This window comes from Leuciscus leuciscus, assembly GCF_965113295.1.
Source record: "Leuciscus leuciscus genome assembly, chromosome: 4".
NCBI classification, from domain to species: domain Eukaryota; kingdom Metazoa; phylum Chordata; class Actinopteri; order Cypriniformes; family Leuciscidae; genus Leuciscus; species Leuciscus leuciscus.
In genome coordinates this window covers 30141702-30164300 of record NC_138728.1, presented here as the reverse complement: position 1 = coordinate 30164300, position 22599 = coordinate 30141702, and the positions used below count along the sequence as shown (strand labels likewise).

The 22599-nt window shown below is 43.9% G+C and overlaps 2 long non-coding RNA genes across 2 annotated transcripts in view; both read left to right on the top strand.

The window, feature by feature from the left end:
• The first annotated feature begins 364 nt into the window (after positions 1-364).
• Positions 365-22599, top strand: part of LOC309497714 — a 34897-nt gene continuing 12662 nt past the window's right edge. Inside the window, exon 1 of the long non-coding RNA XR_014205674.1 lies at positions 365-990. This is a non-coding gene — a long non-coding RNA (uncharacterized lncRNA). The remainder of the gene's footprint in view (positions 991-22599) is intronic.
• On the top strand, positions 8186-9057 carry LOC309497725. The gene is made up of 2 exons (XR_014205685.1): positions 8186-8780; positions 8916-9057. It is a non-coding gene; the product is annotated as an uncharacterized lncRNA (long non-coding RNA).

Here is a 22599-nt window from a genome sequence, read left to right as displayed (position 1 = left end):
CCAGGATCCATTGGAAAAAAAACAACGCGATAATTAAAAGTGTGCAAACAGGTTAAATCAGGATGCTGATGAGTCTCTGACCGACGCACTGCAAAACTTGCATAAGAGAACTGCTTCCTGGTGTTACGTAGTCTCTTCTGTTTACAAACTGCATCTATGTTCAGTTCCTCACAGAGATCTTTTGTAGTTGCTTGTGCTGCTGCAAAGCCAGAGGCCATATACTGTGAGAGTGCTGCTTTGGCGGAAGTAATCAGGTTTGAAGCAACATCCAATTGCATATAGGATGACTGGAAAAGCTTATTGACCAGGGCCCGTATGTATAAAACTTCTAAGAAATGCTCTTAAGAGTAGTCTTAAGCAGTAGCGGAGTGGCAATCGGGAGAGTCGGGACTTTTCCCGGTGGGCCGGTAGTGTTTTGAGGCCGCGAGGGCCGGTCTGATAATAGTTATACTTTGCGAGTTATATTAGCAACACCATCTGGCGGCCTGATATGCGGCCGCTTCCCGCTGGTCAAACTGTGCAGCCTCACAGTATATAAAAGTGCTCAACCCGTTCAGCAGGTCCAACCATGTCTAGGATTTTCAAAAACATAGGGAGATCAGTGAGCGGCCCCTCCCCAAATTGCATAGCCTGTCGGGCCAGCCTTTGATTTAAAAAAACGCCGAACACCTCTTTTTCCTCGTCACATTTTGGAAGTCTAACATCCGTGTGAGTGAGTTAAATGATGGAAAGGCAAAAAAGAAAACTGAAAGGTGGCGCTGAGAAGGTCAGACTCAAAAGGAAAAAAATTATGGAGGAGGAGGCAGTGACATGCTCCAAAATAACAGACACGTTCCGGGCATCAACGAGCAAAGATACTACAGGTGAAATAAACTGAAGCACATGTCGTCAAAGCTAGGCACTGATGGGAATTAGCACCAGCTACCAGCCAGCCAGCCAAAAGCTTGTGAAATTTGAAAGTAGCTGTGGTAAATATGAGACAAATGAATAGTTTTGTCACGGTTCATCGATCCATGTGTTCATTTTGTGTATCTGTTGGTTGTTGTGGGTGTGGGGTCTGAGTGTGTAGTGCTTGTTTGTTGCTTAGTAACCAGCTGATCACTTAATCAGTCCGCAGCTGCAGCTGGTTACTTCTGCTCTGCCTATATCTAGCGGGAGTGATTATTGCTTGGTGTCGGTTCGTCACTCTTGTTTGTGCTCTCTTACCCAGTTCCAGTGCCTGAGTTCCTTACGGAGTTATTTCCTCGATCTCGTCTGTGTTTCCAGACTTCTGGAGATCGTTTGGAGTTCTCTTCATCCAGTTCCAGTTTGGCATCTGTGCTGGGTTTATTCATATCACTCATTCTCTCCTGTGTATTTGTATCCTGGTCGCTTGCCTGCTATACGTGTTGTTTTGAGTATAATCACTGTTTCAACCTGTCTTCAATAAACTGCTTGCTTGCATTTGGATCTACGACTCTCATTCTGACAAGTTTACTATTGAGTGACTCTTGAATTTGTCCTTCAGTGGTTGGCAGATTTCCTAGTTTTAAAACGAGTAACTTCCCTTGGCTTCTGCTGCTATGTTAAGTGTATATGGATTATGTTAACACTAGCAGAAGCTAACGAGCAAGGTGTCGTGTCACCGTGAAAATTGACCCTTTTCAACAGGGTGATGATGACGCGTTTTAACGGTCATCATCAGCATAAATCCTGGAAAGTTTTTTATATTTTCAATTTTAAAGCCACACTGCGGAACTTTTGCGGGCGCTAGACCTGTAATTTTCACGTCTAGCGCCCCTAGAGGCCACAAGCGCCGCAGCACTGTCGCAAAAGCCTAGAAGACATCCACTTAATAAATTAATTGCACAAAAAGTGAACAGAAAATAATGTCTGATTAGGTAAGTCGCATAGACCAGGGGTGCACAACCCTGCTCCTGCCGATCGTCTGTCCTGCACAGTTCATCTCCAATCAAACACACATGTCTTTAATTTTCAAGCGATCCTGAATACGTTAATTGGTTGCTTCAGGTGTGTTTGATTAGGGTTGGAGATAAACTGTGCAGGTCAGGACAGTCGATCGGCAGGAGCAGGTTATAGACGTTTTGTACCTAAAACTAAGTTGTTATTGTGCTTGTTTTGGAGTCATTTTATCTTTAGATCGGACTTACATCGTTTTATTTGTGTTTTTCCTGTAGTAACCTATGAATTTGAATCTAAAATCATATAAGCCTCTAATAATACATACACGTTTGTATCTAAAATCATATAAGCCACTAATAATAATACACACATATATGAATGTGTAAAAGGACAAAGAAACTGAAGCCTACAAATAACGGCAGTAGGCTATGTTGTGACTTATATCAGTTTTGTTACACGATTTCCAGACTTCGCAGTAAATATTACATTATATATCCACATTTATGCCGATGTTCGTTTTATTGTCAGTCATTTTCTTCATCGCTTGAAGAATCTTCAGAGTCCTCTCCCGAAACAGGGAGAGGACGAGGAGGACGCGGAGGACTCTTGTTTTCCCTCGAGCACGATCCTTCTCTCGTTTTCTCTTTTTTGCCTCCTCAGAAGCGGTTTAAAAAAATTGTATTGCCTCAGCCATGTCCGCGAGCCGAGCAGGCGGGAAAATAGTAGCAAATGCCTTAGCTCCATGAGTATATCAGAGCCTATGGTCACGTGACGGCCGTAAAGCGATATAGACTAGGCAGAATTTCTGAAAATGTGCTTATTTAAAGTGCTGGAGGCATTTTGTGATTATTTATATTATACAACATTTCTAGGGGTATTAAGGGGTGCTGAATCCAAATCTGCTGTATATGAAGCTCAAAAATTTCCCAAAATGCCTCAAAATTGAGAAATTAAAAATGGCCGCCACCGCCAGGCTGAAATCTATTTTTCAGTATATCTTTTTGACTAAACAAGGTACAAACAAGAAATAAATGTGCTTTTGTAAGTTTTCCTACATGGGCAATTCAATGCCATATTCAGATTTGAGATGTAATGTGAAGAAACTGCTTAGATATTGCAAAAATAGTTGTTTTTAACTATGAACTATTATTAACTAATTAATAAGGTATTATTATTAATATTATCAGGCTACTTTTACTTAGTTTGTATTTTGTTTTGAGGTAAAATGTGTCAAATGTGCTGTAATACACTCCCCAACCTTTGTCCTCCCCAATATCACCCTGCCTATCCCCCGAGCTTAGCTTTTCTCACACTTCTCAGAACGGCTGATCGGAAACATAAGACAAGCTAACAGGTAAAGTCATGTCCAGTGTATATTTTCATAATGTGACATATTTTCATAAACATCCCAAGGGGATCAATAACGTTTCTATCTATCTATCTATCTATCTATCTATCTATGTAGTTTAAATAATTGTAGTATATACACTCACCTAAAGGATTATTAGGAACACCATACTAATACTGTGTTTGACCCCCTTTCGCCTTCAGAACTGCCTTAATTCTACGTGGCATTGATTCAACAAGGTGCTGAAAGCATTCTTTAGAAATGTTGGCCCATATTGATAGGATAGCATCTTGCAGTTGATGGAGATTTGTGGGATGCACATCCAGGGCACAAAGCTCCCGTTCCACCACATCCCAAAGATGCTCTATTGGGTTGAGATCTGGTGACTGTGGGGGTATGGCAAGCCGTTTTAGCTTAAATTGTACCCAGCGTTACTCGTCGTAATTGCATTTTTACTAGTAAGAATTCAATTAGAGAGCTCTACAATTCAATTCTTACTAGTAGCAATTACAATTAGAGAGCTCTCCAATTCAATTATTACTAGTAAGAATTACAATTATAGAGCTCTCTAATTCAATTATTACTAGTAAGAATTACAATTACAGAGCTCTCTAATTCAATTCTTACTAGTAACAATTACAATTAGAGAGCTCTACAAATGAATTTTTACTAGTCGTAAGTCTCCATTGACTTCCATTCATTTTTAATTACGGAGCTCTACAATTGAATTGTTACTAGTAAGAATTACAATTAGAGAGCTCTACAATTGAATTGTTACTAGTAAGAATTACAATTAGAGAGCTCTCTAATTCAATTATTACTAGTAACAATTACAATTAGAGAGCTCTCTAATTAAATTCTTACTAGTAAGAATGCAATTACAGAGCTCTCTAATTGAATTTTTACTAGTAAAAATATGAATTAAAGATATGTATAATTGCAGAGCTCTGTAATTGAATTAAAGAGCTCTGCAATTACATTCTTACTAGTAACAACTGAATTAGAGAGCTCTCTAATTGGAATTGTTACTAGTAATAATTGGATTAGAGAGCTCTCTATTTAAATTGTTACTAGTAAGAATTGAATTAAAGAGCTCTGCAATTGCATTCTTACTAGTAACAATTCAATTGTAGAGCTCTCTAATTGTAATTCTTACTAGTAACAATTCCATTGTACAGCTCCGTAATTAAAAATGAATGGAAGTCAATGGAGACATATGACTTGTAAAAAATCATTTGTAGAGCTCTCTAATTGGAATTGTTACTAGTAAGAACTGAATTAGAGAGCTCTGTAATTGTAATTCTTACTAGTAATAATTGAATTAGAGAGCTCTGTAATTGTAATTCTTACTAGTAGTAATTGAATTGGAGAGCTCTCTAATTGTAATTGCTACTAGTAAGAATTGAATTGTAGAGCTCTCTAATTGAATTCTTACTAGTAAAAATGCAATTACGACGAGTAACGCTGGGTACAATTTAAGCTAAAACGGCTTGCCATATTATGGGGGCCATTTTAGGACATGCAGTGAACTCATTGTCATGTTCAAGAAACCAATTTGAAATGATTCGAGCTTTGTGACATGGTGCATTATCCTGCTGGAAGTAGCCATCAGAGGATGGGTACATGGTGGTCACACACAGCAACTAAATTTCAACTTTATGCAAATGAGAAGCGATTTTCGCGAGCGACAACCAATAGGAAAGAAGCCTTTCAGTGGAGCTCAGCTCCCGTCACCGTCTGGAGTGCAGTGCAGGCAAGACAGAAGGAGTTCGAAGGCGATTTCACTGTTTTATATGATTTACTGTAACTAACCACAAACATGGATATAATAAAATGATGCATAGAAAAGAAACTGTCGACAGTCTCAGTGAGTTTATGCTGGATTTAGTGCGTAAATCATTTTGTTTACAAATTAGACGCTTTGCAGTTCTTATATACATGTTAAAGATTTTATTTTGGATGTGTTTAATTGTGATTATATTGGCCGGGTTTATAAAAGTTTATAAAATTGAAAGGATCATTGCTTGGTACATTTGGAAACAAAGCTTGTCTATTTCTAAATGTAATCGCGTGCATCGCTGACGATACTGTCCGTGTGTTTAAAAAAACTTAGATTAAACACACTTGCAACAGACACAGCCCAAAGCGGAGACGTTACAGCGTTGCCAGCGGCACTGAGCGGACTTTTGCCGCTGTAGTGGACACGCACCGTAAACGTGCAAGCGCCTCATTCGCGCCGCGGGACCTCTAGACGTGCGTAAACGCGTCTTTGCATTGACTTAACATTGAAATCACTCGCGCCTGACGCGCTATTCGCGTTTGGTGTGAACGCACCATAACAATAACATTAGAGCAACAGCACTACCAACGTCCACAAGCGACTAGCGACATACAGCGACAAAATCTGACAATATGACCATTTCAGCTCATCATGAACCTGAACATGGGAGGCCCCTGAACTTGGGAGGCCCCTGGGCTTCAGCCCAGGTAAGCCCGTGCATTAATGCGGCCTTGATGGTGGTCATAAAGGGATGGACATGGTCAGAAACAATGCACAGGTAGGCCGTGGCATTTAAACGATGCCCAATTGGCACTAAGGGGCCTAAAGTGTGCCAAGAAAACATCCCCCACACCATTACACCACCACCACCAGCCTGCACAGTGGTAACAAGCCATGATGGATCCATGTTCTCATTCTGTTTACGCCAAATTCTGACTCTACCATCTGAATGTCTCAACAGAAATCGAGACTCATCAGACCAGGCAACATTTTTCCAGTCTTTAACTGTCCAATTCTGGTGAGCTTGTGCAAATTGTAGCCTCTTTTTCCTATTTGTAGTGGAGATGAGTGGTACCCGGTGGGGTCTTCTGCTGTTGTAGCCCATCCGCCTCAAGGTTGTGCGTGTTGTGGCTTCACAAATGCTTTGCTCTTCTATCAGCTTGAATCAGTCGGCCCATTCTCCTCTGACCTCTAGCATTGTTACGTTGTTTAATTTAATGATTTTGATGAATGATGTTATTTTTTTTTCTTGTGTTTGTGCATGTGGTTTTGTTGTTGTTGTGGTTCTCTCTCTCTCTTTCTCTCCTAGCGGCGCTTGTTAGAGCACGTACAGGTGCACGGCATTACGATGACGTCAGAAGTGGCATGGCGGCTTTGATTTAAGCGTGTTTGGATGTTTCCTCCACGAGCTCTCCTCTCTCCCGACTTAGTGGTTTACCTTGTTGTACCATCGACGTTATTCGAAACCTTGCTTGTATTCATAATGTGAAAACTTGTTGAATCAGCCGTGTAACAAAAGGAGACGTATGTAGGGAGGTGAGTGCCTTTTTTTGTTTTTCCTCCGTTTTCTCCTGTTTTGAGGTTAGCAGGGAGATAAGACTATGTTGTTTAGTTTATTCTTTATTTTGAGAAGGAAAGAGGTGTACTGCGGTAGATAGTTTGAGTTTGGTTTATTATTTTGGCTTTTCCCCCTCCTGAGGTAATCAGCTTATTTCTTTTTTTGTCTCCTAAGTTTATGTAATTAATAAATACTTTTCTTATTATACTTCCTGGTTTCGATGGCTTATTATATCATTTAATTAATGAAGCGGGAGATGAGACTCCGGGAATCTTATTATGGCGGGGTTAAGGTGCTCTATGATTGAAATAAATCCCCGGGTGTTTAGTTAAATTGTGCGGGTCGAAAATTGGTTGTGGTGGTGCAACTTTTGTCGGACCTCGTAACAAGCATCAACAAGGCATTTTCGCCCACAGGACTGCCGCATACTGGATGTTTTTCCCTTTTCACACCATTCTTTGTAAACCCTAGAAATGGTTGTGCGTGAAAATCCCAGTAACTGAGCAGATTGTGAAATACTCAGACCGGCCCGTCTGGCACCAACAACCATGCCACGCTCAAAATTGCTTAAATCACCTTTCTTTCCCATTCTGACATTCAGTTTGGAGTTCAGGAGATTGTCTTGACCAGGACCACACCCCTAAATGCATTGAAGCAACTGGCATGTGATTGGTTGATTAGATAATTGCATTAATGAGAAATTGAACAGGTGTTCCTAATAATCCTTTAGGTGAGTGTATTTTAGCATTTTTTATCACTAAAAGAAGCCTATTAGCACGATTAGCTAATGACATCAATGTCAGTAAACTTAACACACTTGCTTTTACACTGACTGATTGGAGGAAAGACTTTAAATTTATTTCATTTAACCCTTTCGCACGTATGATCACACCGGTGTGATCAGTCTAGGCTGGTCCCTGGAGCGTACGATCATACCGGTGTGATTAGAACGGTCAGTGCATCATGTGATCAACTGCTAAATTCAAATGTGCTTTCGCACATTGGCTGGCGCTAAGCCAGAGACAGGCGCGCTCAGAGCTGTCATATATCAAAACTTTTCAGTGTTTTCAACCACATAATGTTTATTTTAGGTTTCAGACATATAAATTCACATAAGAACTAAAAAAAAACAATACATTCAGAGTATGTAAAATACACACTGATGTCTATGGAAGAGGCAATAATAATCCTTTCCATTATAATTAGACACGTTTTATTCATATCAGATACACATTGTGTAAGTAACTTCAAAGTTTACTCTATTCTTCTCCCAGTTCACCTGGCACTTACTTTTATGTATTTCGGGAGAAGTGGATGAATTCACGTGTTGTAAATCCAACAGATCTGATTCTCTGAACTGCGTCTACGGCACAAACTAACATGGCGGCCGTAGTGGTTGTAGTATCAGGTGGGTTTGCTGAAGCGACCACTGTCAAGTCATCAGATCCAGAACTTGAAATCTCCTCTCTGAGTGCTGACCATGAGGAGGCTGATACACAACTGATTTTGCACTGCATCCATGCTCCTATGGACACAATAGTCCTGTCCGCTCGTGACACAGATGTGCTTCTTCTACTTCTAGCACATCATGACAGAATTGGATGTACCCATCTCTACATGAAAGCCGGGACATCAAAGGATCCAAAGTATTTTCCAGTACATGACATTCGCAAGTTACTCTCTGATGATCAAGTGGACACACTTCTTGCCTTCCATGCCATCACTGGCTGTGATAGTGTGTCTCAGTTCAGCGGTCACGGAAAGAAAACAGCCTGGCAGGTGTTCGAGCAACATCACACCGATCTTACTGGCCTTGGGAAGGGCCCTCTCACAGAAGATATTGTGAATTCAACAGAGAAATTCATCTGTAAGATGTATGGTGTGCCCGAGGTTGATACATGCAACAAAGCAAGAGTGAAGTTGTTTTGCAAAGGTCGTCCACAAGAGACTCTGCCTCCAACCTCAGATGCAGTAAAGTTTCATATCATGCGTTCACACTATCAAGCGACAATCTGGAACCAAGCTCACCTGCCACATCCTGATCTTCCTCCAGTGGATGAAATGGGATGGATGCACAAGGAAGGTCAATTAGTGCCACGGCTAATGTCTCTGCCACCTATGCCTAAAGCCTGCAGGGAGTTCACTTCATGTGGGTGTACCAAGGGATGCCTCAGCCAATGCTGCAGCTGCAGGTATGTGTATAGGGAATTAGCTGATGTTGATCATTGTGTACAAGAATGTACAAATATGATAGACTGGTAGAGTATTCCAATGTACCTGTACTTGTACTGGTTGTAATCTATCTATTCTATTCTTCTATTATTCAGAAAGAGTCGCATGGAATGTATAGATGCATGCAACTGCAGGAAACTTGACAACACTTGCCAGAACATTGAAGAGGACTGCGAATAAGCTGTCACTGTAACTTACTGGCATATAGTTCAATAAATATCACCATGACCCATGGATCTTCCTGCTTTTGGATCTTATTTGATTGACAACCTCTTTATCACTAATGACCACATTTTTCTCTATACTTGTGTGATGTTCAAGCTGATTATTGACACTTGATCTAAATCAGGACAGGATGTTAAATTCCCCATGTGTGAAAACCTGTGAACATTTATTTAAAGTTTGTAACTTTTTGTATTTGTTTGTACATTTGACCTCAAAACAAAATACAAAGTAAGTAAATGTAGCCTGATAATATCAACAATAATAGTAATAATAATATTAATAATAATAATAACTTAATTATTAATTAGTTAATAATAGTTCATAGTTAAAAACAACTATTTTTGCAATATCTAAGCAGTTTCTTCACATTACATCTCAAATCTGAATATGGCATTGAATTGCCCATGTAGGAAAACTTACAAAAGCACATTTATTTCTTGTTTGTACCTTGTTTAGTCAAAAAGATATACTGAAAAATAGATTTCAGCCTGGTGGCGGCCATTTTTAATTTCTCAATTTTGAGGCATTTTGGGACATTTTTGAGCTTCATATACAGCAGATTTGGATTCAGCACCCCTTAATACCCCTAGAAATGTTGTACAATATAAATAATCACAAAATGCCTTCGGGGTTCTGATTTTGTGAAAATTGACCCTGTCTAATACGTTCTCCAGGTCACATGACCTGGCCAACGACGGTCCGTCTTCTCCAAACTTACATAGGCGGTATTTCAAGAGGGCAGCCCCGATCGGAGCATTAATAGTGTCAAACGCTGTATATTGGCCTGAGGAATCATTTAAAATAACTCGTATGCGTCAACTCTTTAGGTCACAAAGTCCACGGTGTGGCTTTAAAAAAGATGTATTTACATTTATAACACTATACTTTATATTGTATAACCTTTTTATAAAATTACAAAAAAACTAGTTAATGCTGCTGTGAGGGTTTCTAATACAGCATCTGTGGGAGTGATGACAAATTGACATATTTCTCTCTTCTGAGTTCCGACTGCCGTTATCCATCTCTCGCAATTTTTTTCCTCTTTTTGAAAGTTGTGAAAAAACTATAGAGGAGTTTTTCTTTTGCTATTTGAGCAAATGAGAACAAAAAATATATATTTAATATATTCTCTCATTCACCGCTATAGAATTTAACCCAACTTTAACGACTTCCGCTTCAGAGAAACCCGGAAATGTGAAAATGGTCTATTCACGACATGTCCGTTGCATGTGGAATTCTATCACACAAGCTTATGTCCTGTCCCTGTTCTTTTTACCTCCCACAGTATCAGAGGAACTCAGTCAGACTGTGATAAAACTGGTGACGACGAGACAGGGCTAGGAGGAGAAACGACACTCGGTTACTAATGTAACCTCGGTTCTCTCTAGATAGGGAACGAGTGTTGTGTAAGTTTAGCTTACGCTACGGGAAAACTCCTTTTCTCGAGAATACTGAAGCAAAAAATGATCCTTAATTTTTAGAATGTAAAACGCATTTGCTGCGGCAAGCAGACCTAGGCGAGACAACTTGCGCGCCAATTGGCTGCTCTGCAGCAACTGCTGCAAACTATCAATGCATTGGACGTGACGTCAGCGCCAATGAGAGGCTCGCCTCGCACTACGTCATGGCCCGCCAAGATGAGTGTGGCCTCAGCCTATAAATACCCATCGCTCAGGTTGCACTATGATTTCAGTCGACTGGAAGCGAAACCATAGCGCAGCACAAGCACGGCAGGCTACGCAACACTCGTTCGAACCCTATGTAAAGCACCGTGCGTGCTGAGGTTCCAACACTTATGTCCCATGGGCAGAAGCCCGGGGCTCATTTATAAGTGGAACGGTCGAAACGGCAAAACAGGGCGGGACAACTCGGCAATGTGAGATAGGTGCACACACATATATACAGTTAAGGCAGTATATCAACCTTGAAACTGCATAAGCCCACAGGACGTTGCAGCATATCAACAGTCTAATCAAACTGAGTTGGGTAGACAATGTTAATATGGTATAATCAGACTGAGAACGGCCTGGCCTGTAAGGTGGGCACTTCTAGGTTATAAAACCTTACAAATGTAGACAGTGAGGCCCAGCCTGCTGCCATACAAATGTCATGAAGTGAGACCCCACTTGTCCATACCCACGACGAGGCCATGCCTCTAGTCGAATGGGCCCTAACCCCCAAGGAGCAATCCGACGCGATAGCATCTACTATCCATCTGGACAGGGTCTGTTTCGAGATGGCTAGCCCTTTGACGCGGCCACCGAACGAAACGAAAAGCTGCTCCGTTTGCCTAAAGGCCGCAGAGCGCTCCACATAAATCCTTAAAGCCCTTACTGGGCAAAGGAAGTTAACCCCAACCTCACTGTCGGACGCAGGGAGGGCCGAAAGGGAAATAACTTGCGCTCTAAACGGAGTCGCAAGCACCTTTGGGACGTAACCATGCCTTGGTTTGAGGATGACCTTAGAGTCATTAGGCCCAAATTCCAGGCACGTAGCGCTCACTGAGTGCGCGTGTAGGTCGCCCACCCGTTTTACTGAGGCTAGTACCAGCAGAAAAGCGGTTTTGAAGGACAGGTACTTTAGCTCCACTGCGTGTAATGGTTCGAATGGTCCACCTTTCATGGCCTCTAGGACCGTGGAAAGGTCCCAAGCTGGAACTGAGGGTGGCCGAGAAGGTTTCGGCCTCCTAGCCCCCCTGAGGAAACGGATTATGAGGTCATTCTTTCCCAGCGACTGGCCATTCACAGGCTTCGTAAAAGCCGCTATAGCCGCCACATACACCTTGAGCGTGGATGGAGTTCTCCCGCTGTCCAACAGCTCTTGTAGGAAAGAAAGCACCACCGTTACCTCACAATCTAGCGGGTTTAACCCTCTGGGGTCTGAGCTGTTTTCTGGCCCTGGAGGTGTTCTGACATGCTCTGACATTTGAGCTTATTTCTGTTACTTGTGACATTTTCATGTCTAAAGTCTGATTACACTGTATTTAGCACAAACTCTGCTACAATAATATATCAGCAGGATGCATGTAGAAGTTTGTAGTTTTGAGATAATTACATTTATGCGTGGTTTGTGAAAATACCAAAAAAAATCGTCACTGAAATAAGGCCATGAAACCCATTCTGATTATTTCTTCACAAGACTTTTGAAAATTGTATCACGTAGCCTAGAATATTTGCTCCAAAACAATGTGAAAATCATCCTGACTGCTCATTCAGATAAGACAATATGTTGATTTAAAATTTGTAAGACGTGTTTTCTGTAAGAAAGCTTTATGCGAAGAGGCGTGATCACATCATTAATATGTATGGCTTTCACACCTGAGAAAGACAAAGACCCACCCCTAATGTCATGAACTGCTCCGAGACACGAAGGTTAAGATCCAAGTGCAGCTTTTATTGAAGGGGTAATCCAAAGGCGTAATCCAAAGTACAGGCAAAAGGTCAAAAAACAGATAGGCAGTCCAAACAAACAAATAAATAAAGAAACAAACTAACAAAACAGGCAGGGACCAGAGGCAAGAGAGTAATCCAGGGACCAGGGCGAGATATTCAAAAACCAGACAAGAAACCAGGGAAAATGCTCGGAAATGCAGACTAACAGTACAACAAGACTTCGCAGTGAGTGAATGAATGAACATGGTATAAATAGACAGACTAACAGGATGAGACAGGTGAATGCAATCAGTGAATGAGGTACAGGTGAATGTGATCAGTGATAAGTGATGAGTCCAGGCAGTGAGTTATGGGAACTGTAGTTTGTGAGTGAATAGGAGAGTCTTATGTGGAGTGCCCTCTGGTGGCTCTCAAGGGCACTCCAGCTGGTGATCGTTACATAGCCCCCCCTTTAAGGAGCGGATTCCAGACGCTCCTAAACTGTCCAGGAGGGAGGTGGAGCGGAGGCGGACCCGGGGGCGGGATGGAGGGCCAGGCCCGTGGAGCGGCAGAGGACCTGGATACTGCAGCAGGATGGGAGGCCAGGGCGGATCAGGCTGTGCAGGTGACCAGGGCGGATCAGGCTGTGCAGGCGACCAGGGCGGATCAGGCTGTGCAGGCGACCAGGGCGGATCAGGCTGTGCAGGCGACCAGGGCGGATCAGGCTGTGCAGGCGACCAGGGCGAAGCAGGCTGTGCAGGCGACCAGGGCGGAGCAGGCTGTGCAGGCGACCAGGGCGGAGCAGGCTGTGCAGGCGACCAGGGCGGAGCAGGCTGTGCAGGCGACCAGGGCGGAGCAGGCTGTGCAGGCGACCAGGGCGGAGCAGGCTGTGCAGGCGACCAGGGCGAAGACCCTTCGGGCAGCCACGGCGGTGAAGACCCCTCGGGCGGCCAGGGTGGAGACGACCACTTGGGAGGCGACGACCCTTCGGGCAGCCACGGCGGTGAAGACCCCTCGGGCGGCCAGGGTGGAGACGACCACTTGGGAGGCGACGACCCTTCAGGAGGCGACGACCCTTCGGGCAGCCACTGTGGTGAAGACCCCTCGGGCGGCCAGGGTGGAGACGACCACTTGGGAGGCGACGACCCTTCAGGAGGCCAGGGAGGTGACCATGGCACAGGAACAGACATTGGTTCAGGAACAGGAACAGACACCGGCTCAGGGACAGACACCGGCTCAGCGGCGGCCATCTTGTCCGAAGACACTGGCTCGTTGGAGACCATCTTGTCCTGAGACACTGGCTCGGTGGAGACCATCTTGTCCTGAGACACTGGCTCGGTGGTGGCCATCTTGTCCGAAAACACAGGCGTGGAGTCGGCCATCTTGTCCGAAGACACAGGCGTGGAGTCGGCCATCTTGTCCGAAGACACAGGCGTGGAGTCGGCCATCTTGTCCGAAGACACAGGCGTGGAGTCGGCCATCTTGTCCGAAGACACAGGCGTGGAGTCGGCCATCTTGTCCGAAGACACAGGCGTGGAGTCGGCCATCTTGTCCGAAGACACAGGCGTGGAGTCGGCCATCTTGTCCGAAGACACAGGCGTGGAGTCGGCCATCTTGTCCGAAGACACAGGCGTGGAAAGAGGAAGAACAGATTCAGGCTCAGGATCAGTATCAGGCTCAGGAACAGATTCAGTCTCGGCGGGACGAGACTCTGGACGGGCGGACGTGACGTGAAGCTCTGGCTCTGGCTCGGCAGGACTGACGTGAAGCTCTGGCTCGGCAGGACTGACGTGAAGCTCTGGCTCTGGCTCGGCAGGACTGACGTGAAGCTCTGGCTCGGCAGGACTGACGTGAAGCTCTGGCTCTGGCTCGGCAGGACTGACGTGAAGCTCTGGCTCTGGCTCGGCAGGACTGACGTGAAGCTCTGGCTCTGGCTCGGCAGGACTGACGTGAAGCTCTGGCTCTGGCTCGGCAGGACTGACGTGAAGCTCTGGCTCAGGATCAGTGCGCTCTGAGCTTGACGGGACCAGCGGCGAAGAGGGCTCTGAGCTGGGCAGGACCAGCGGCGAAGAGGGCTCTGAGCTGGGCAGGACCAGCGGCAAAGAGGGCTCTGAGCTGGGCAGGACCAGCGGCAAGGAGGGCTCTGAGCTGGGCAGGACCAGCGGCAAGGAGGGCTCTGAGCTGGGCAGGACCAGCGGCAAAGAGGGCTCTGAGCTGGGCGGCAGGACCAGCGGTGAAGGCTTTGTGCTGGGCAGGACCAGCGGTGAAGGCTTTGTGCTGGGCAGGAACAGCGGTGAAGGCTTTGTGCTGGGCAGGAACAGCGGTGAAGGCTTTGTGCTGGGCAGGAACAGCGGTGAAGGCTTTGTGCTGGGCAGGACCAGCGGTGAAGGCTTTGTGCTGGGCAGGACCAGCGGTGAAGGCTTTGTGCTGGGCAGGAACAGCGGTGAAGGCTTTGTGCTGGGCAGGAACAGCGGTGAGGGCTTTGTGCTGGGCAGGACCTGCGATGAACACAGCTCTGGACTGGCGTGAAGTGCAGGCTCGACTGGACTGGCGTGAAGTGCAGGCTCAGCTGGACTGGCGTGAAGTGCAGGCTCGGCAGGAAGATACTCAGGCAGGAAGGTCTCGGTGAAACATGATTTATGCAGGATAGTCTCAGCGGGACGAGACTCCTGCACGATGGCCCTTATGGCAACACGTACTGACCTCAGCGGGGAATCGGCCACACTGGATACCAGTCCTGGACGATAATAGACCGATCCGGTGACTAGCTTGATGGCTGGCGTGACGGGAACAGTCTCTGGAAACGCCCCCTCAACAGTAGAAGGCTCGGGGAATTCTGCTAAGACGTAACGAGGCTCTGGGCGGTCTGCTGAGACGTGATGGGGCTCTGGAAAATCTGCTGAGAAGTGACGGGGCTCTGGAAGATCTGCTGAGAAGTGACGGGGCTCTGGAAGATCTGCTGAGAAGTGACGGGGCTCTGGAAGATCTGCTGAGAAGTGACGGGGCTCTGGAAGATCTGCTGAGAAGTGACGGGGCTCTGGAAGATCTGCTGAGAAGTGACGGGGCTCTGGAAGATCTGCTGGGAAGCGACAGGGCTCTGGAAATTCTGCTAAGACATAACGAGAGTACGGGGAGGTATAGCAGAATTCCGGTTCAATGGGTGTGGTAAGTTCATGGGAACCCTCATCCACAGGGCCCACAGAAGAGGATGAGCCGCTTATCCTCAGGGCGAATTCAATATATTGACCTAAAGTCCATTGAGGGGTGTTGTCAGGCATGAGATAATTTAACATGTCCTCAAGCCCATATCGGAAACTATCCTTTAAGACTGCATCGTCCAAGTCTACCCCATGGCAGAGCTCACAAAATTCGTCAACATATTCCTCAATGGATCGGTTACCTTGGCTGAGGCGGAAGAGACTGATTAGTGGGTCCATGGTGGGTCTCGGTTCTTTCTCGGCTGCTGGATCTGAAGTGGCGAAGTCTTCTGTCATGAACTGCTCCGAGACACGAAGGTTAAGATCCAAGTGCAGCTTTTATTGAAGGGGTAATCCAAAGGCGTAATCCAAAGTACAGGCAAAAGGTCAAAAAACAGATAGGCAGTCCAAACAAACAAATAAATAAAGAAACAAACTAACAAAACAGGCAGGGACCAGAGGCAAGAGAGTAATCCAGGGACCAGGGCGAGATATTCAAAAACCAGACAAGAAACCAGGGAAAATGCTCGGAAATGCAGACTAACAGTACAACAAGACTTCGCAGTGAGTGAATGAATGAACATGGTATAAATAGACAGACTAACAGGATGAGACAGGTGAATGCAATCAGTGAATGAGGTACAGGTGAATGTGATCAGTGATAAGTGATGAGTCCAGGCAGTGAGTTATGGGAACTGTAGTTTGTGAGTGAATAGGAGAGTCTTATGTGGAGTGCCCTCTGGTGGCTCTCAAGGGCACTCCAGCTGGTGATCGTTACACCTAATGCCCTATTAGGAGCTATCAGGCCCTATCATTCTGAGCAACCTTGCACAAAGAATGAGGAGATTATAAAATATTAAAAATAATGGCTTTTAGATTGTTTGGATTTATTTACAACACAACATAATCCAAAGATACACAACAAATGACAAAAAAGCACATTATTGAAAACAATGATCCAAAGACAGAAACCTTTGTGCCATTCCTAAAAACATTGTACATACCTTTCATTTCCAAGGTGATTGATTTTCACTTTACCATGTTCATATACAGAGACTCATGTGAATGTTGAAGTCAGCAGGACTCATCCGTGGGGCATCTGGTCCCTGTAAAAAAAACCCCAAAAAACCTGTGACCATACTGATATCAAGAGAAACTATAGGGCTGCACGATTTTGGGAATAGATTTTAGATTTTTCTGGTTAAAATTGCTTTTTAAAAATCACAGAATACACACACAAATGTTTCCAACAATATATAATGAACAGGTTTGTTGTGCCTTGTAGGCACAGGCTACGCGCAGTGCTGCATAAAATAATAATAACAATAGCCTATAGCAGCCTATAAATCTTCCAAAAGATTTCAGTAACAACTACGTTAGAGAAAAATATATTGATTATCATGTTACTCAGTGACGTGCGGTCTGGGTAGGCAAACTAGGCACTGCCTACCCTGCCAAAATTCAAAAATAAAAATGTTTATTAAATAATAAACTTGTATTTGTATTTTTACTGTTTATTCTTGTTATTTATATATGCAATATGTGTGATATTCCAATTGTTTAGACGTTATGATGACAAATGTAGCGGTTACGCATAATCAAATTTATAGAATAAGCAGTGCTTTTACTGTCCATTCATTGCAGACGACAAGCGAAAAACCCATGTTGCGCATGCGCACTTCGATCCTGTATTCTTCAACATGTACGGCAAAAAGCACAAATCTGCTGTGCCTTTGGACGTAAATGTGCTATGCCCGTAAACATCTCCGTTACATATCAGACGTGGACCAATTAAAATCGAGATATTACTGGACATTTGCGCAGCTAACGTCATTGACGTTACACCACAGCTAGCCGCCAAACTCGCTCAAAGTCAAAATGACAGCATCAAAATCACAGAGTTAAAAAAAAATTCCAAGCTCGATTTTAATTCAAAATCAGAGACTTTGCAAACTAAAGGCCCGTAAAGACGAGTTTTACAAAGCTGTGATCGACGTCTTCACGAGGAAAGAGCGGCAGATGGATTTTATGTAGGCTACAAATACATATACATATAAATAGTGTACACGATATACATCCTGATTTGTACATTTCTTGATATGCCGCGCTTGTGCGTAACGTTTAGTGTTATTACATATTATTAGCCTGAACAATAAATCAGGTAATCTGGCTTTCATAACTCAGTGCCTAGCCTCTTTAAGACATCACCGCACGTCACTGATGTTACTTCAAATGTTTCCATTCATTATGATGATATGAAATGAGATTAGAGTAAAAACATGAAGCCTTTGTTTGGTGCGTTTTGCTTTTCAAACCCACAGCGCGCTCCAAAATATGCTACATTCAAAAAGGGTTCTCAAGTCTCACGCATTGGCCGTGAGACACATGCAATTCAACCAGTTCACACGCTCACACGCCACACCGTGTATTTCTCACGCTGAAAAGGCAATGCCAACCAAGTTGTCCTGCAAGCTTTATATATAACGTTGTATACGAGGCGCAGGCACACAGAGTGAAGTTTCCTGCCGCCAGCACGTATCTCGGCCAGATTGCGTTCGTTAGGCAACATAGATGCACAAACACACGGAAGTTGACGGAACATTCTCGGCCACAGTACGTTCGTTACTAGGTAACCAACAACATCGCGCGAACACGTCGTGATGGAGAAGGTATTAAGTTTGAAGAAAGCTCGTCTAACATTTTTAGGCTAGAACATTTAATATATAGCCCATCGTATACATTATTATTGATGCAGTCAAAAACTCTACAACTACTTTGCAACCAGGCCAGAAGCTTTGGCTCAGTTTGGCTAGCTTACGTTATCTGAAACTAAGGGAAATGTTAGTGGGTATGGGAAGGAATGAAGATGTATTTCTTCATTTTATTTTAAATGATATATTATACTGTATTAATAGTCTTTCTAGTTACATTAAGGCCACATCCACACGAAGCCAGAGCTTTCCCTATCCGATATTTTTTTCCCCGTTCAAAAAAAAAATTCCGTAAATACGGCGTCGTCTCAAGAAATATCTGCGTACACACGAAACCAATGAAACCGACTCAAAACGATGTAGTATACATGCCAGACCAGTATGTGGCGCTGTAATTCTGCCACAGACATACACAAAAAACGGAGAAGAAGACTTAAAGCATGAGCATAAACCTTGCGCGCTGTATAGGCTACTATGGCTGTATACAACAATAATATTAGGCACAGTAGCTTCTTTTTTTCTTTTTTCTTTTTTAAACAAGAACTTTGTTGAACAATATGAAAAACCATAAATGTAGTTGCTGTGACTTAACGGTGTCTGACTAGTTGACACTTGGTGTGATGACATCATCGTTTAACAAAATGTACGGATTGGCCGTACACACGAAAACGCAAGGGCGGCGTTTTCAGATTTATCCACCTTGGGACCCGGTTTAAAAAAATAGCGGTTTCAGTCTCCGAAAACGCCGGATCCGTGTGGACGAAACGCCAATACGATAAAAAATGTATACGTATACAGCGAAATGCGTCTCCGTGTGGACAGGGCCTAAGGTTACATGTATTAAAGCAGAGTGCTATGGGTAATATTTTATATCCTGTCAAAACATACATTAATCATTGCCATTGCATTTGTATTTTTCAAAGATGTCAGGGAAAAAGCAAAAAGATATTTTATCATTCTGGGCACCAAAGGGTAAGCCCCCTAAAAAGGTTGCCAGATTAGAGGAGACAGTGGAAGTGGGAGCCCCCTACCCCTGTTATCAAGGCATCAAAATGTACAACAAACACTTACAACACAAAACACATTTCATAAGCTGGAGTGTGTACTCTTGTGTACACAAACACACACACACACACACACACACACACACACACACCTTAATACTCTAATATGTAATTTGTTCACTTTGTCCCACCACACAATAAATCATTATACCATTTTGACTAGACACATTCAAAATGCAAAAAGATTTGTTTTTCCAAACTGTTTGGAGCAATTTGTTATATTTTTGTAATTTTTGTATATTTGTAATTTTGAAATATAACATTAAAGAGTATATTTGATGTGATGAATTGCTCTGTCATTTATCAGATTTACCAATTGTTATAATTTCAATTTGTGCTGGTTAATTATGAACAATGGGTAAAATTGGGGGGCGGGGACAGGCGGGGCTCTATTAGGGCTCCTCCCCTAACCGCATGTGATCTCACTCCAAGCTTTTGATAAAACTTGAGAACCCTGATTCAAATGCAGAGCGCGCTCCAAAATATGATACATTCAATCGCAGAGCGTGCTCCAAAATATGATACATGAAATGCACGGCGCGCTCCAAAATATGAAACATTATGGTTACCATATTATACATATCTACGTTTGAGCAGATATCCACAAACACAGTATAGTAAACACGGGTCTAAATATTATAATATTCACCTTATATCTAGCAACAGTTCAACTGCAATGTGAAGTTTATGCAACAATAACATAAACTAATAATTAAGAATTTCTTACCTTACATCTTTCTTGTCTTCAAATCGCGTTCTTCTTCTTCTGAGGTAAATCCAATGTAAGCTCACGGCGTGTCCAAACTCGACGAAAAACAGAGACTTGTGAAGTTTTTTGGTGCTTTGTTTTTGAGGTAACGAGGGCGTTCGCGTTCCATGTGGACGATTTGCATGTCAATCTCTTTTGCGCGCGTGGGCGTGGTCGAATTAAAAATAATGATAATTTATCTTTTATTAAAAGTACACACTTAAATGTTTATAAAGGTATATGGCTCATAAATGTGTGACAAGTATTCGCTGAGTTTTGTTTCAGTTTATAGACGTGCTCAAGAAAAAAAAGTTCACCGCGACGGAGAGGCAGAAAGCACACCCTGTTTATTTTCTTTATTTTACAAAAGCACAATGTTTTGATTTGATTGTAAGTGGACACATACAAAAGTAGAAATATCACAGATTCTTTTTTCATATTTCTTTTTTCTGTATGACCATAAAAGACAGAGTAATTTAAGTTTATTGTGCCACTATGTGAAAAAAACCCAGCAAAACGCACCGGCGCGTTTGCCGACCTCAGAGGGTTATGTCATGAGCTGAGCACCATTCAGCGAACACTGACCATTTAGACGCATAGACCCATCTAGTAGACGGAGCTCTAGCCTCTGTGATCATGTTCACCTTCAGGAGGTGAAATGATGATAATTGATCGCCCACACATGTAGGGCCCACAGCTCGGGGTATGGGTGCCAAATTGCGCCCTGGGCCTGGGACAACAGTTCCTTTCTCAGCGGAATCGGCCATGGTGCTGTGTTCCCCAGTTCCATCAGTTCTTGATTCTCCCATAGCGGGGCTACCAGGAGTATCGAGCATTTGCTCTCCCTGACTCGCTTGATTACCTGTGGTAACAAGGCGACCGGGTGAAACGCATAGAGAGGGCACCTGGGCCAGTTTAGGGCCAGCGCGTCCCTTTCTTTTGAAAAGAACATCGAGCAGTGAGCGTTGGTTTGCGACGCGAACAGGTCTACCTCTGCTCTGCCGAAGATGTCCCAGATGTTTTGCACCGTCAGGGGATGCAGAGACCACTCCCCTGGGGAAAGCTTGGCCCTGGATAGCATATCTGGGCCCACGTTCAGGACGCCCGGCACATGAGCCGCTTTCAGCGAGCACAAATTGTGCTGGCCCCATATGAGGAGACGTTTTGCTATTGCAAAAAGGCTCCGGGACCTGAGGCCGCCCTGGCGATTTATATAGGACACCACTGACGTGTTGTCTGTTCTGACCAGATCGTGGTGGTTCCTTAATACGGGGAGGAAAAACTGAAGGGCGTATTCGACCGCTTTCATCTCTAGACAGTTTATGTGTAGACGCTTCTCCGCGTCTGACCACAGGCCCATAGAAGGTCTCCCCTCGTAAAGGGCGCCCCAACCCATGTTGGAAGCATCTGTTCAGACTACTTTGATTTGTGAGGCGATGCCCAGGTTCACGCCGGACTGGTACCAGCCGGTTCTCATCCACGGTTTCAGAGCTGCTGCGCATGTCTGATTCACCGTGAGACGAAGCAAACCTGATGTCCACGCTCGCGCTGGCACACGCCGTCTCAGCCACAGCTGAAAGGGGCGCATGTGTAGCAGACCCAGCTGCAGCACCGTCGAGGCTGAGGCCATTAGACCCATCATCCTCTGAAACACTCTGAGGGGAAGATTCTTCCCTACAGTGAATGTCACTGCAAGGCGCTGGATCGCTGCCGCGCGTTCTCGCGTCAGGCGCGCCACCATAGACCAGGGCCCGTATTCATAAAGATTCTAAGAATCCTCTAAGAAAACTCTTAATTTAGCTTAAAAACTTTTACGTAGGAGTCTTAGCTTAAAAGCGATTCGGGACCGATCTGAGAGCAACTCTGAGTAAGGAAAAGACAAAAACTTTCATCTTAGTAAGGAGGCGGGGTTGACCCCGTTGCTATGTATGACACAATCTTTTGAAGACTGTGATTGGATGGTTGTCCAAGAAGAAAAAAAAAAAAGTGATTTTAAGTATAGGGTCTATTCTAAGCCTTCACTTTGAAATTACATGCGTAATTTTTCCTATTTGACCGTTCTCACACACACACACACATTATATATGTGTATATAAATCCTTTTTTTTTTTTTTTTACCATGCTGTTCATTTCCTATAAGGTATTTGATTGGCTTAGAATGATAAAAATTGTTCCACTCTTTCCAATTACACTGATTGCTGGCATGTCTATTTAAGTGGTGGTTTGAATGTTGGTTTTAATGTATCAAACATGGAATTTTCCCAGTTGTCAAATATCGTAATGTAGTGATTACTTTCATTTCTGGCGCTATGGCATTTCTGTGCTGTGTCGGAGATGTTAGCGCGTCTCTAATAAGATCAGTCACAAACATGATCCCTGCACGATCTAATCTATAGCGTCTTATTAACTCACTGTTATTCATTGTCTGCAACACATTTCTTCTCCCTCTTCGTCTTTCTGCCA